The 10463-nt window shown below is 44.6% G+C and overlaps 1 long non-coding RNA gene across 1 annotated transcript in view; it reads right to left on the reverse strand.

The window, feature by feature from the left end:
* LOC150014711 (uncharacterized) overlaps nucleotides 1-9999 on the reverse strand; it is a 149565-nt gene extending 139566 nt beyond the window's left edge. The window contains exon 1 of the long non-coding RNA XR_016509941.1: nucleotides 9869-9999. This is a non-coding gene — a long non-coding RNA (uncharacterized LOC150014711). The remainder of the gene's footprint in view (nucleotides 1-9868) is intronic.
* Between the last annotated feature and the right edge of the window lie 464 nt (nucleotides 10000-10463).

The raw sequence follows: 10463 nt of genomic DNA on the forward strand, positions 1-10463 counted from the left end.
ATGTTCCCGGGGCAAAAGGAACTTAAGTGTTCTAGTGATCTGCACATCTTTCTAGTTTCCCCTTGACCGTAGTTTTCAGGCTAATGTTATTCTTTCTCTCCTCAGCTGTTTAATGCTTTTAAGGAAATTTAAAATTTTTTTAATTTAAAAATCTATATTCAACATTTTAATATTTATCAGTGGGACCTTTGGTCCTGATAACCTTGCCTACCATTATCAGAAATAGAAGTCTACCCTTTCCTTTCTTCATTATTATTGAATGAATTTGTTTTCCTTGCAGCTGTTTGCATGAGGTTGCTCTTGGCAGGGGAGGGGAGAATGGCCACGATATTTTTTCAGTTCTCACAACCCAAAGGCTCTATTTCTCCCAGCTGCTACAGAGACTTCCTACAGATATGGCAGCTTGCCTGTGAGATTTTATACAGCTCCTCTTCCTTTGCTTCTTTGAATCAAACTGCATCCAATGGGTTTCTTCCACCAGCTATACAACCAGTCCCCACAGGAATTGCTGCAAGTGAGGGATACAGCTTCTTCACATCAGGTTGCACTTTTCCCCTTAAATAATGTGACTTTTCTGATACTTTCTGAGATCTGCTGCTAGGCTCTCTCGCCATCTCTGTGCTGTTTCTCTCCATTTGTTCCCCATGGCTTCCACCTGATCACATTTATTTGGGACAATGTTTACAGACATTTTAATGGCTGTGCATTAAATTTCTCTCTTAATTTTGCTGGGAATGGGGTTTGCAAGGTTTTTGTAAATTTTTTTTCTTTTCTTTATTTTTTTTTTATTTTCGTTTTTCAAGTACAGTTGTCCCATTTTCCCCTAATTTCTCTCCCCCACCCACGCCACCCCCCCCTCCCGCCTTTTCTTTTTTTTTTTTTTTAACCATCCTTGTTGCTTTGGAATGTTTTCCAGAGAATGGGAAATGCTAACTACTGCAGCAACATTTACGCATATACTCAAGAATTGGAATCACCTTGATTCCTCTCTCTCTTTTTTAAAATTATTTATGTATTTATGTTTAGAGAAAGGGGAAAGGATGGAGAAAGAGAGGGAGAGAAAAATCAATGGGTGGTTGCCTCTTGCACACCTTCAACTGGGGACCTGGCCCGCAACCCAGGCATGTGCCCTGACTGGGAATCGAACTGGTGTCCCTTCGGTTCACAGGCTGGCACTCAATCCACTAAGCCACACCAGCCAGGGCTCTCTCTCTCTTTTTTAAAAATCCTCACCTGACAATATGTTTATTGATTTGAGAGAGAAAGGAGGTGGGAGGAAGAGAGAGAGAGAGAGAGAGAAATATCAATGTGAGAGAAAAACATCTATCAGTTGCCTCCTATACATGGCACAACCAGAGATCAAACCCACAACCTTTTTTGGTGTACAGGATAATGTTCCAACCAACTGAGCCACCCGGCCAGGGCTTGAGTCCTCTCTTTCACATCCAATATCAAATGCATCATCAAATCCTGTTAATACTACATTTAAAATATATTCATAACTTGTCCACTTCCCACCACCTCCACTTTTGCCCTAGTCTAAGTCGCCACTGAATTTTACAAGGACTATTACATAGTCTCTGAGTTCCTATATACATGTTAGATGCCTTTCAGTCTATTTTCCACACAGCACTTACATGTTTTTAAATAGAAGCCAGATAATGTCACCTATGTTCAAAATCTTCCAATGGTTTCCTATCTCACTAGAATAAAATCCAAAGTCTTTCACACAGCTATGAGGTCCTATATTCCTTCCATGTCCCCCTCTTCCATTACTCATTGCATTCCAGCCACAATATCCTTCTTGCTGATCATCAAACAGGTCAAGCATATTCCCACCTCAGGGCCTTTGCACTTGCTAAACCCTTTGTAGGAAATGCTACACCCTTAGGTTTCTTCATGGCTCATTCCTCACTTCATTCACATCTCTGCTCAACTATAATTTTATCAAGAGGCATTCCTTTAACAACTCTCTAACATAACATCACTATCCCATACATCCAACTCTGTGTCTCCATTCCCCGTTTATTTTTCTTCTTGGCGTTTATCACCACCTTATATATTTTGTATTTATTTGCTTTTTTGTCTGGAGTTGTCTGTTTTCCTCCACCAATGTATAGGCTCTACGAGAAAAGAACCTTTGTTTTTGTTCACTGATGTATCCCAGTACCTCGCATTACAGTAAGCACACAGTGAAGTCACTGAATGAATGCTGTGGCTACAGAGGAACCCAACTGCAGGAAGTCCAGCACAAGTAGAGTCCAGGCAGCTCCTCCCTCTCTGCTGCGACATGGTCTCACACCTACCTGCTGTCCAGCTCCTTTCCATCATCACCATCCTCAGCCTGAGTCTGCAGTCCTTCCCACCTGAGACTCCTCAGCTCATGGATTCACTGGCCAACTCCCAAACGTCAGGTTGCTTTGCCTTAGTCCAAGAACCCACCCACAGTCCAAGAAGCCATTGCTGGGGCCTGGAAGTGGGTAATGTGCATGTGTCTATTCACACTTCAAGTGGAGTCTCCAGGCTCTCTACAAAAAAAAAAAAAAATGACTGGAGAGATTTAATTTAAATATAGAACAAGCCTTCGCTAGTGCAGAGAGAATGTGCGTGACTTCTATGAGGGTACCTCTAACTCAAATGCCTTCAGACTCCTGGCAAGGCATATGAATGAATGAAGAGGGCAGAGAGGTAAAGACAGAAAACACGGGAGTCTCTCCTCCATCTGAAGAGGGCAGCCACTCACTAAGTGCTGCCAAGCAAGAATGTGCGCACAGTGTTGCACAACTTCTGATGGTTCAAGAGAAGCCAAGAAATTTGAAAATTTGGACATTTTAGTGTGAAACATCTCACTTTTTAAAATGATGACAACTCATACAATAAAAACAAGAACAAAACAAAACACTGTACAGATCAAATATAATACATCTGCTGACCAAATCTGGCTCAGGGCTACCAATGTGCAATTCTGTTTTATACAGTCAGCTCAAAAACAGGACACAGGCAATTTATCAAACTCAAAAGCAATGCTTCCCAGGGAGGTCAATGTGAAGATTTTATTAGCTGGAGTAACCAGAATTCCCAGTCCCATGTCACAGCACCTGACCCCATCTGCTCTACCAGTCTGAGTACAAACTCCCACCAACTTTTAACCACGTGAGGCAAGGCTTAGTGGAAAGCACTTGGGTTTTGCAATCAAACAAATCTGGGTTAAAAGCCAATGGTACCTCATAGCATTCCTTAATCTCCCTAAACTTCAGTTTCCTCATCTGCAAAATGGGAATTTAGTAAGTTCTTAAATAACATCACTTCATTCAATGTTGTTTTGTTATAATGTTGATGAGGGGAGAAAAATCGATTCCCAGCCAGGGCCATTGTCTGTGTGTGGAGTTGGCACATTCTCCTCATGTCTGTGTGGGTTTTCTCCGGGTGCTCCTGTTTCCTCCCACACCCAAAAGATGTGCATGTGAGGTGAGTTGGCATGTCCACCTTGGCCCAATCTGGGTGAGTGTGGGTATAGGTGTGAGTCTACATTGAGATGGAAGGATGTCCTCTCCAGGGTAGTGTTCCACCTTGTGCCCTGAGATGTCAGGATAGGTTCTGGGCACCCGTGACCTTGACCTAGAATAAGTAGGTTGGAAAATTATCATCTCACTTGTTTTTATTAATCATTCTTAAGTGTATGTATAGTTCACATTTATTTCAATGTTTAATATTATTAAAAGTGTTTGGGGTCTTTATTTAAAGTCTGGTGATGTTTTTGTGACCAGAAATATGCTGTACAAACATAACTCTTGTTTATATCAATTAGCCTATGATAAAACTGGTATCGCTACACATCATTTCTCTTAAAGTCGCAGCTTCCAAGAACGTCTCCAAGTACTTACTGTGCAAATTCCTACCTAGAAGGTTCTAAGGAATAGAGTTAATGTAAGTAGAGTGTCTGGTACATAACAGAGACACAGAGTAGATAACTATTATTAACAGATGAGGAGCTTCCCTCCCCACTGAAAGGCATGATACCTGAAAATCTACGATTGTGATACAGGATGTTCATAGCAAGCTAATGCCACCTAAAGCTCTTTGTGGAATAAGGAGAGGGTGAAAATGCATTTTATAAATAAAATACATATAAGAAGTACAGCCATTCAGGGGCCCAGGTCTTCACATGAATGCAGTTGCTTGTGCACTTAGGCCAGAATGTCTATGCTTGTAGAAACCAGCACTAATTAAAATTCATAGACATCAATTATCTGATTATTCAAGAACTCTCTCAACTTTTGAAGCCACTTTTTGTATGCATATTACAACGCAACACTGAGTCAAGAAAATGCATCCCAATTCTCCAATGGCATAAAAAATTAATCCTGGAGCTCAAAGTGGAAAAAGAACACCCTGTTTGTAAAGCGTAGACTACAATGCCATCTCTATCAGGTGTGGGCTGCCACTGGCTGCCACAGGACAGCCCTACCTCCACTAACAGAAGCAGGGGAGCAACTGCCACAGAAGGGAATCCATGAGCACTGGAAATAATGCCCGTGCTTTCCAGGGACAGGCAATCAGTAAAGACCCATCAGACCTGCACCAGGGGACCACACAGAACACTTGGCTTCTCACCACACAGCACACACCTGGAGGTCTTGAAAAAGGAAAGCGGTCATCCTAAAAGGAAACTCACAAACAATGGTCCCTCCTGAAACTGAAAGGACCCTGAACTGCAGAACTCAGAAACATATTTCTACCAGCAGAGAACTCTAAGTAGGCTTCTCCATCTGTGAGGCTTAAAAAAAAAAAGAAATTTGTCTCTGATTCCCTGTACTTTCCCACCAAGACGAAGGACTGAGTCCCCCATCCCAGATCTGTCTGGGCCTGTTCTTATTTCTCAGGCTCTTGTAGCTGTTATAATCACGCATGCCCATTACCAGTTTTCCTCCGGGAAGACCCAAGCACCAGAAAATCACGTATATCGTTCAATGCCAAGCCTCTCCCAGTTGGCAGGCAATCGGTAATTATTTAAGCTAATTTCTAGATTTAAAAAGAGGGGGAGGGAGCCTAAGATGAGTGGGGTACAGATTAAAATCAGCCAGGAGTTGAGAATTATTGAAGCTAGGCATTTGGTAAATAAAAGTTTCATTAAACTCTTCTTGATTTTTGTATATGTTTAAATTTTTCCAGAACAAAAAGTCTTTTAAGGAAGAGCTGGGGAGAACACAGATACAACCTAAAAATAAAACCAAGTGTTCTTCATTCTCCACTCTATGTCTGGACACAGAAGAATCCGGGAAGTGCTCAGATCAACAGCCTAGAAGGTTCATGCACTCCCAGAGCAGAAATTGTATTGTCAAAGCACGACACTCAGTGTCCCCAAAAAAATCACCTTTGAAAAATTCCCTAGAACTTTTTTAAATTATTCTGGCAGTACCCAGCTTTCCCTCTTGGCCTACAAACCCTTCTGCCTCCACAAATTACCCTGCAGCCTCGTCCCACTATGAGGTCCTCTACTTCCTGTTCCGAACTACTGTATTGAGCAATCCAGTTATTGAAATAGCTCCTGGGTGGCAAACGCCTGTGTTCGGCAGCTTGTTGGTCCTTCCTCCTGGGTGTCAGAAGTGAGTGTGCTGTTCTCACTTTCAAGGAATCAAGGAATACTTGAGGTTTCCTTCTTCTTCCTCGTCCCTTTAACTTCAATTTGCTACTAATAACAAATTGTTTTATCATCTAAAGTGGTGTTTTCAGCCTCAACACTATTAACTTCGGGCTCAAGAGTTCCTTGTTGTGGGAGCTGTCCTGGGCATTGTAGGATGTTAAGAATCATCCCTAGTCTCTACTCAACTAGATGCCAGGAGCACATACCCACCCCAAGCTGTGAAAACCATCGATGTTTCCAAACACCGCCAAATGTGCCCTAGGAGGGAAAATTGCCCCGGTTTCAGAAGCACTGGCCTACAAGATACTGAAAAATCAAGATCAATGTTGTCCTGGGAAAGAAACTGAGATTATACAGTTCATTTCCATGTATACTATTAGACCATATATTTTAACTTATAAATTTATAAACATGAGTATTTAAGAAATGTTGCATCCTAAGCCAGAAACACATAAAATAAGAAGAGAAAAATAAACTTATAACACTTGCAACTTTTTTGTGGTTTCCTGGGTAAATCTTGTTTCCTCCAAATTATCCTGTTTTCCTATCAATGGGGTAATCATTTCAGCCCAGGCCCTCTTTGAAGAGCCACACAATCTTCACTGGAAGGAAAAACACTAATGATTCTCCGAGCACTCCCCACGAAAGGTGTTGTCCCTCCAGCGCTTATGTCACAGGTGTCACTGGGGAACAGAATCACCCAAAAGAAGATTCCCCAACAAAATCAGGAAAAAAAGCATCGCCAAAGTATCCTTTTGGTACAACTTCAGATAACACCAGTTTCCCAACCTGATGAAGAAGCTTAACACAGGCTAAAGGAGCCAGTGTAAGAGGTTGTAACACCCCAGGAGAAATACTGTCACATTTCTTCATTAGGCAAAGGAAATATCCTACTCTATTTAAATGGTTCACCTTCTTCTTGAAAAGAAACAAAATCTGTCTTCTGGCCTGCAGAGGACTTATGTTAGCCACAGTCTGTTATCAGCTCTGGGAGATCTACATATATAACTGTCTCTCCTCCCACACCAGACCCTCAACTCCACTCAGTGGTACTCGCACCACCCCCTCACCGAGGGAGATGCTGACTTGTTGTCCCTCCTCTCTGATGCTTGTGGACAGGGGTGCAGGGGTGTCTATCTTTTAGGTCCATTCCTTCCTCGGCAAACCCATGCCACCAGCTGTTCCAGTCTGGATCACCTCAATCCTAGATTCTGGCCAAGGCCTTTTAACAGGTCTCCCTGGCTTAGTGATTCCCCCTTAATCCAGGTTTCACATTGATGGTGATCTTTGAAGAGCACAAGCCTAAAGGGCTCAGAATCCTTCCGCAGTTTCCTCTTCCCTATCACCAGGAACAATCCCAGCTTCTTTGGTGCACAGATATGTGAAGCACAACAAACGTTTGGTCCAGAAGGTGTCCCAGCAAGAATAGGATGAGCGTTGAGTGGGACAGGTGCACACACAGGGGGATTTATTTACTGGAAAGATGGTGGAGAGAGAAAAGAGATGGAGGGTGCTGAATCCAATTACCTTAAAGCTTTTTAACCTTGACTTTCCCTCAGTCTTGAAACTCCTCTGTCTGCCACTCAGATCCTGCCATCATCAAAATGATGCCAAACGGTCTCTCACAAATGCTCCTCACATAGTCCTGCACATGGTTACCCTACCTTTATAGGATGACTTCTCTTTTGGTTGCGTTTCTTTTTTTTTTTTTTTTTAATAATAAGACAAACAATTTTGGTGGCAACAGAATAAAACAATACTGGAGTGTTTAAGATGAAATCTCCCAACCATTGCACTCCCATAGTCACCACTGGCAGTGTGCGTGGCTTCCGGTCCTTCTCCATGACACATGCGCAAGGCTGCAGGTACACACACCCCACTCATTTGACACTTGATCTTATCCTGTACCTTAGGGAGGAGGACATTTAATTCTTACATGCACTGACTCATCTCTCCAGCTCCCCAGGAGATGAAGGCTAGTTGGTTAAACTGCTTTGATTGCTACTATTCCACCAACCAGGAAATGGAAGGCAGAGAGATCAGGTATCTCACTCAAAATCACAGATTAGTTGCTGGCAGGGTTAAGAGCAGAACAAAAGCTCCTAACTCAGTGTTTGTTATTGCACTGTAAAGCGCTCTTCTCCTCCTCACAGTGTAGGATGCAATGCTGTACAGGCAGCAGGTATAAATAAAATACCTGCTGAAAGAATAATCTACAGAGGCAGAATAGCATAGTGGTTAAGGACTTGGACTCAACTCGGGCTGCTTTGGCTAGAGTCTGGCTGTCATTTACTTAACTGGGCCCTCTGGCTCAAGCAATGGGGTCTCAGTTTCATCATCTGAAACATAGGGCAATAATAACAACCTTCTTTAAAGGGTTTTTAGGAAAACTAGCATCTGTAAAACACCAAAAACAATGTCTGGTACACGTGCTAATAAAATCACTATCATAGCTCTAATATAAACCCCCAAATACAATAAATATTATCCTTCTTAAAACTTAAGCTGTCAAATCAAACTAAATCTTGTTAGCTCTGAACCCTGTCCAAAAAGAAATCAGCATGGTGGAAAAACTCTTCCAATATTAGTCCAAAAATATTTAAGTAACACAGTGACTGAAACCATCACTCCCAGGGAGGAATGACCTCATAATGACCTCATAGATCAAAACCATTATAACACCTACTGCATCAAAGAATAAAAAATTTTAACAGCCTCTAGTAGCAATTATCTAAGTAAAGTGAGTTGCAAATCTGTTGGAGAATTGCTTTTACCATGATAATATTTCTAGTAAATTGCTGCTTCTATACTAAAAGTACTGGTATTGCAGAACTGGCATACTAAGAGATTATTATAGAAACACTATTAAAATGAATTAGATATTATTAAAGATTCAACACTACAACAGAGCCTGATTACATGAAAGTTCAAGCTGTATTGCTAAATGGGTAGATAAAAGTGCTAATTAAGCTTACTCTTAGAGGATGCCGCTAGGCAGATCTGTAAACCGCAGGTAGCAAGAGGTCTATGGACTAAATGAGGAACCAGTAATGCCTACCTAGTTTGGATCTTCCTACCGGGAAGATGGAGAAAGAAGAGGAAGAGTCAAGATTTTCTTCACAGGAGAGGTAACCTGGTAAAGCAGACAAGTATCCAAAGTTATTTGAACCTCAGTTTTTTCCCTTGACTGCTTCACCAGAAACACTTCTAATTCCCCCTTTGCTTAAGTGAAGAAAACCAAAATAACCCACCATAGACTGGTGACTCTCAATAAACAGCGTAAGCAGAGGCAGAGAAGAGCTTGTCAAGACCAAAACCTTCTCAGGCAACAAGAAGATAGTGAATAGCTTTCCCAGCAGCACCTTGGCCAGAAGCATCTCTCTCTCTCCGAAAATACACTAAAGGTCTCAGTGGTTCTTTAAAGAGTTGCAAAAGATATTAACCATACGTTTCAGAATCTATTTTGCTTTCTCACTTTGTTAATTAACTAATCAGGGATGGCAAAGCACCTCACAAATATAAAGTGTCAGGGAAATCTTAAGGAAATTCACCTACCTGGTCTAAATGTCAATGCTAAATTAGGAAAGGAAGAAGAGCAGGAGGCTGACCTGTCCCCAGATTGCAGCAATCCAGGAGCCACGGCTCGCTAGCGGAGCGGCAGCGAGACCCGATGTGCCCTGCAGCAGCCTCCGGGCCCGGAGCAGGGCTCTCGGCAGGACTTCTGGAAAGGAAACCTGGACTAGGGCCACTCCGGGGCAAAGAGAACGCTACTCGCGTAGGCGCATCCTCCCTGCTCAGCCTCCATCTCCCCGCATCTCTGGATGTCAACAAACCCAGACCACAAGTGAAACTTTCCCGGCCTCACTGTCGCGCTGGGTCTCTGCCTCCTGCCTGGGAGCGCGTCTCGAGAACAGGTGTGGGGCCGAGGCTCGAAAGGGGACCCCCGCCCCAGACCCAAGGATTGTGTAACCGGCCCGGGAGTGCAGGGGGGTTGCAGACGGCTTGGGACCATAACCACACCGGGATGCAGAGGCTTGGCCCGGGTACTCCGGAGACAGGCGTGGCGCCTGGAGGGGGGGGGGGGATGGGAAGACTGTCGTCCCGCCCCCCGGGACCGCCCCCAGGCGACCAGGGAATCGCGGGGCTGACACAGCCCGGAGGGGGCGCCCGCACGACCGAACGATGCCGAGGAGGACGAGGTCTCGGCGGCGCGGCCAGCCTTACCTGCGCGCCGGGTCAGCGCGACGGGAGGCGGTTTGGGATGCTAGGGCGGCGAGCAGCGAGCGGCAGCGCTGGCAGCCGCCCGGACCACAGCAGGTAAAGACCGTGGCGGCGGCTGCAGCGGTAGAGGCAGAAGCTGGCGCGGGACTGACAGCCCTAGACTCCGCCTCCAGGCCCCAGGCCCCGCCCCCTCCGCGGCCGCGCGACTGGCCCCGCCTCCTCCGCCCACCGCCGGGGTCAAGCTGGGTCCACCGACCCGGAGGGCGGGGACCCTCGCTTCTGATTGGCCCTGGGGACACACGCTCCGCCCTCGCCCCGCCCACTCTTTGGCAGAGGAGCGGCGCGTGCGCTGTGGCAGTGACAGAGAATGTTTAAAGCTGAGTGTTGGGGTTCTTGGTGTCCGACCGTCCGTGCCCGTCATCCTTCTTTATCCTGATCGGCTGGGAGCCTGGAATGGCCGGAGGATCCAGGTATCAGACTCAAGCTCCATGGTGAATTGTTCTTATTCACCTGGAAACGAATCTACAGGAGAAAACAAAACTGGAATGTGCCAGGCTCTAACCAGAAGAGACCCCTAACTGTGAACTGCAACTAAAAA

Source organism: Furipterus horrens, unplaced genomic scaffold (genome assembly GCF_987537825.1).
Source record: "Furipterus horrens unplaced genomic scaffold, mFurHor1.1.pri manual_scaffold_3, whole genome shotgun sequence".
NCBI classification, from domain to species: domain Eukaryota; kingdom Metazoa; phylum Chordata; class Mammalia; order Chiroptera; family Furipteridae; genus Furipterus; species Furipterus horrens.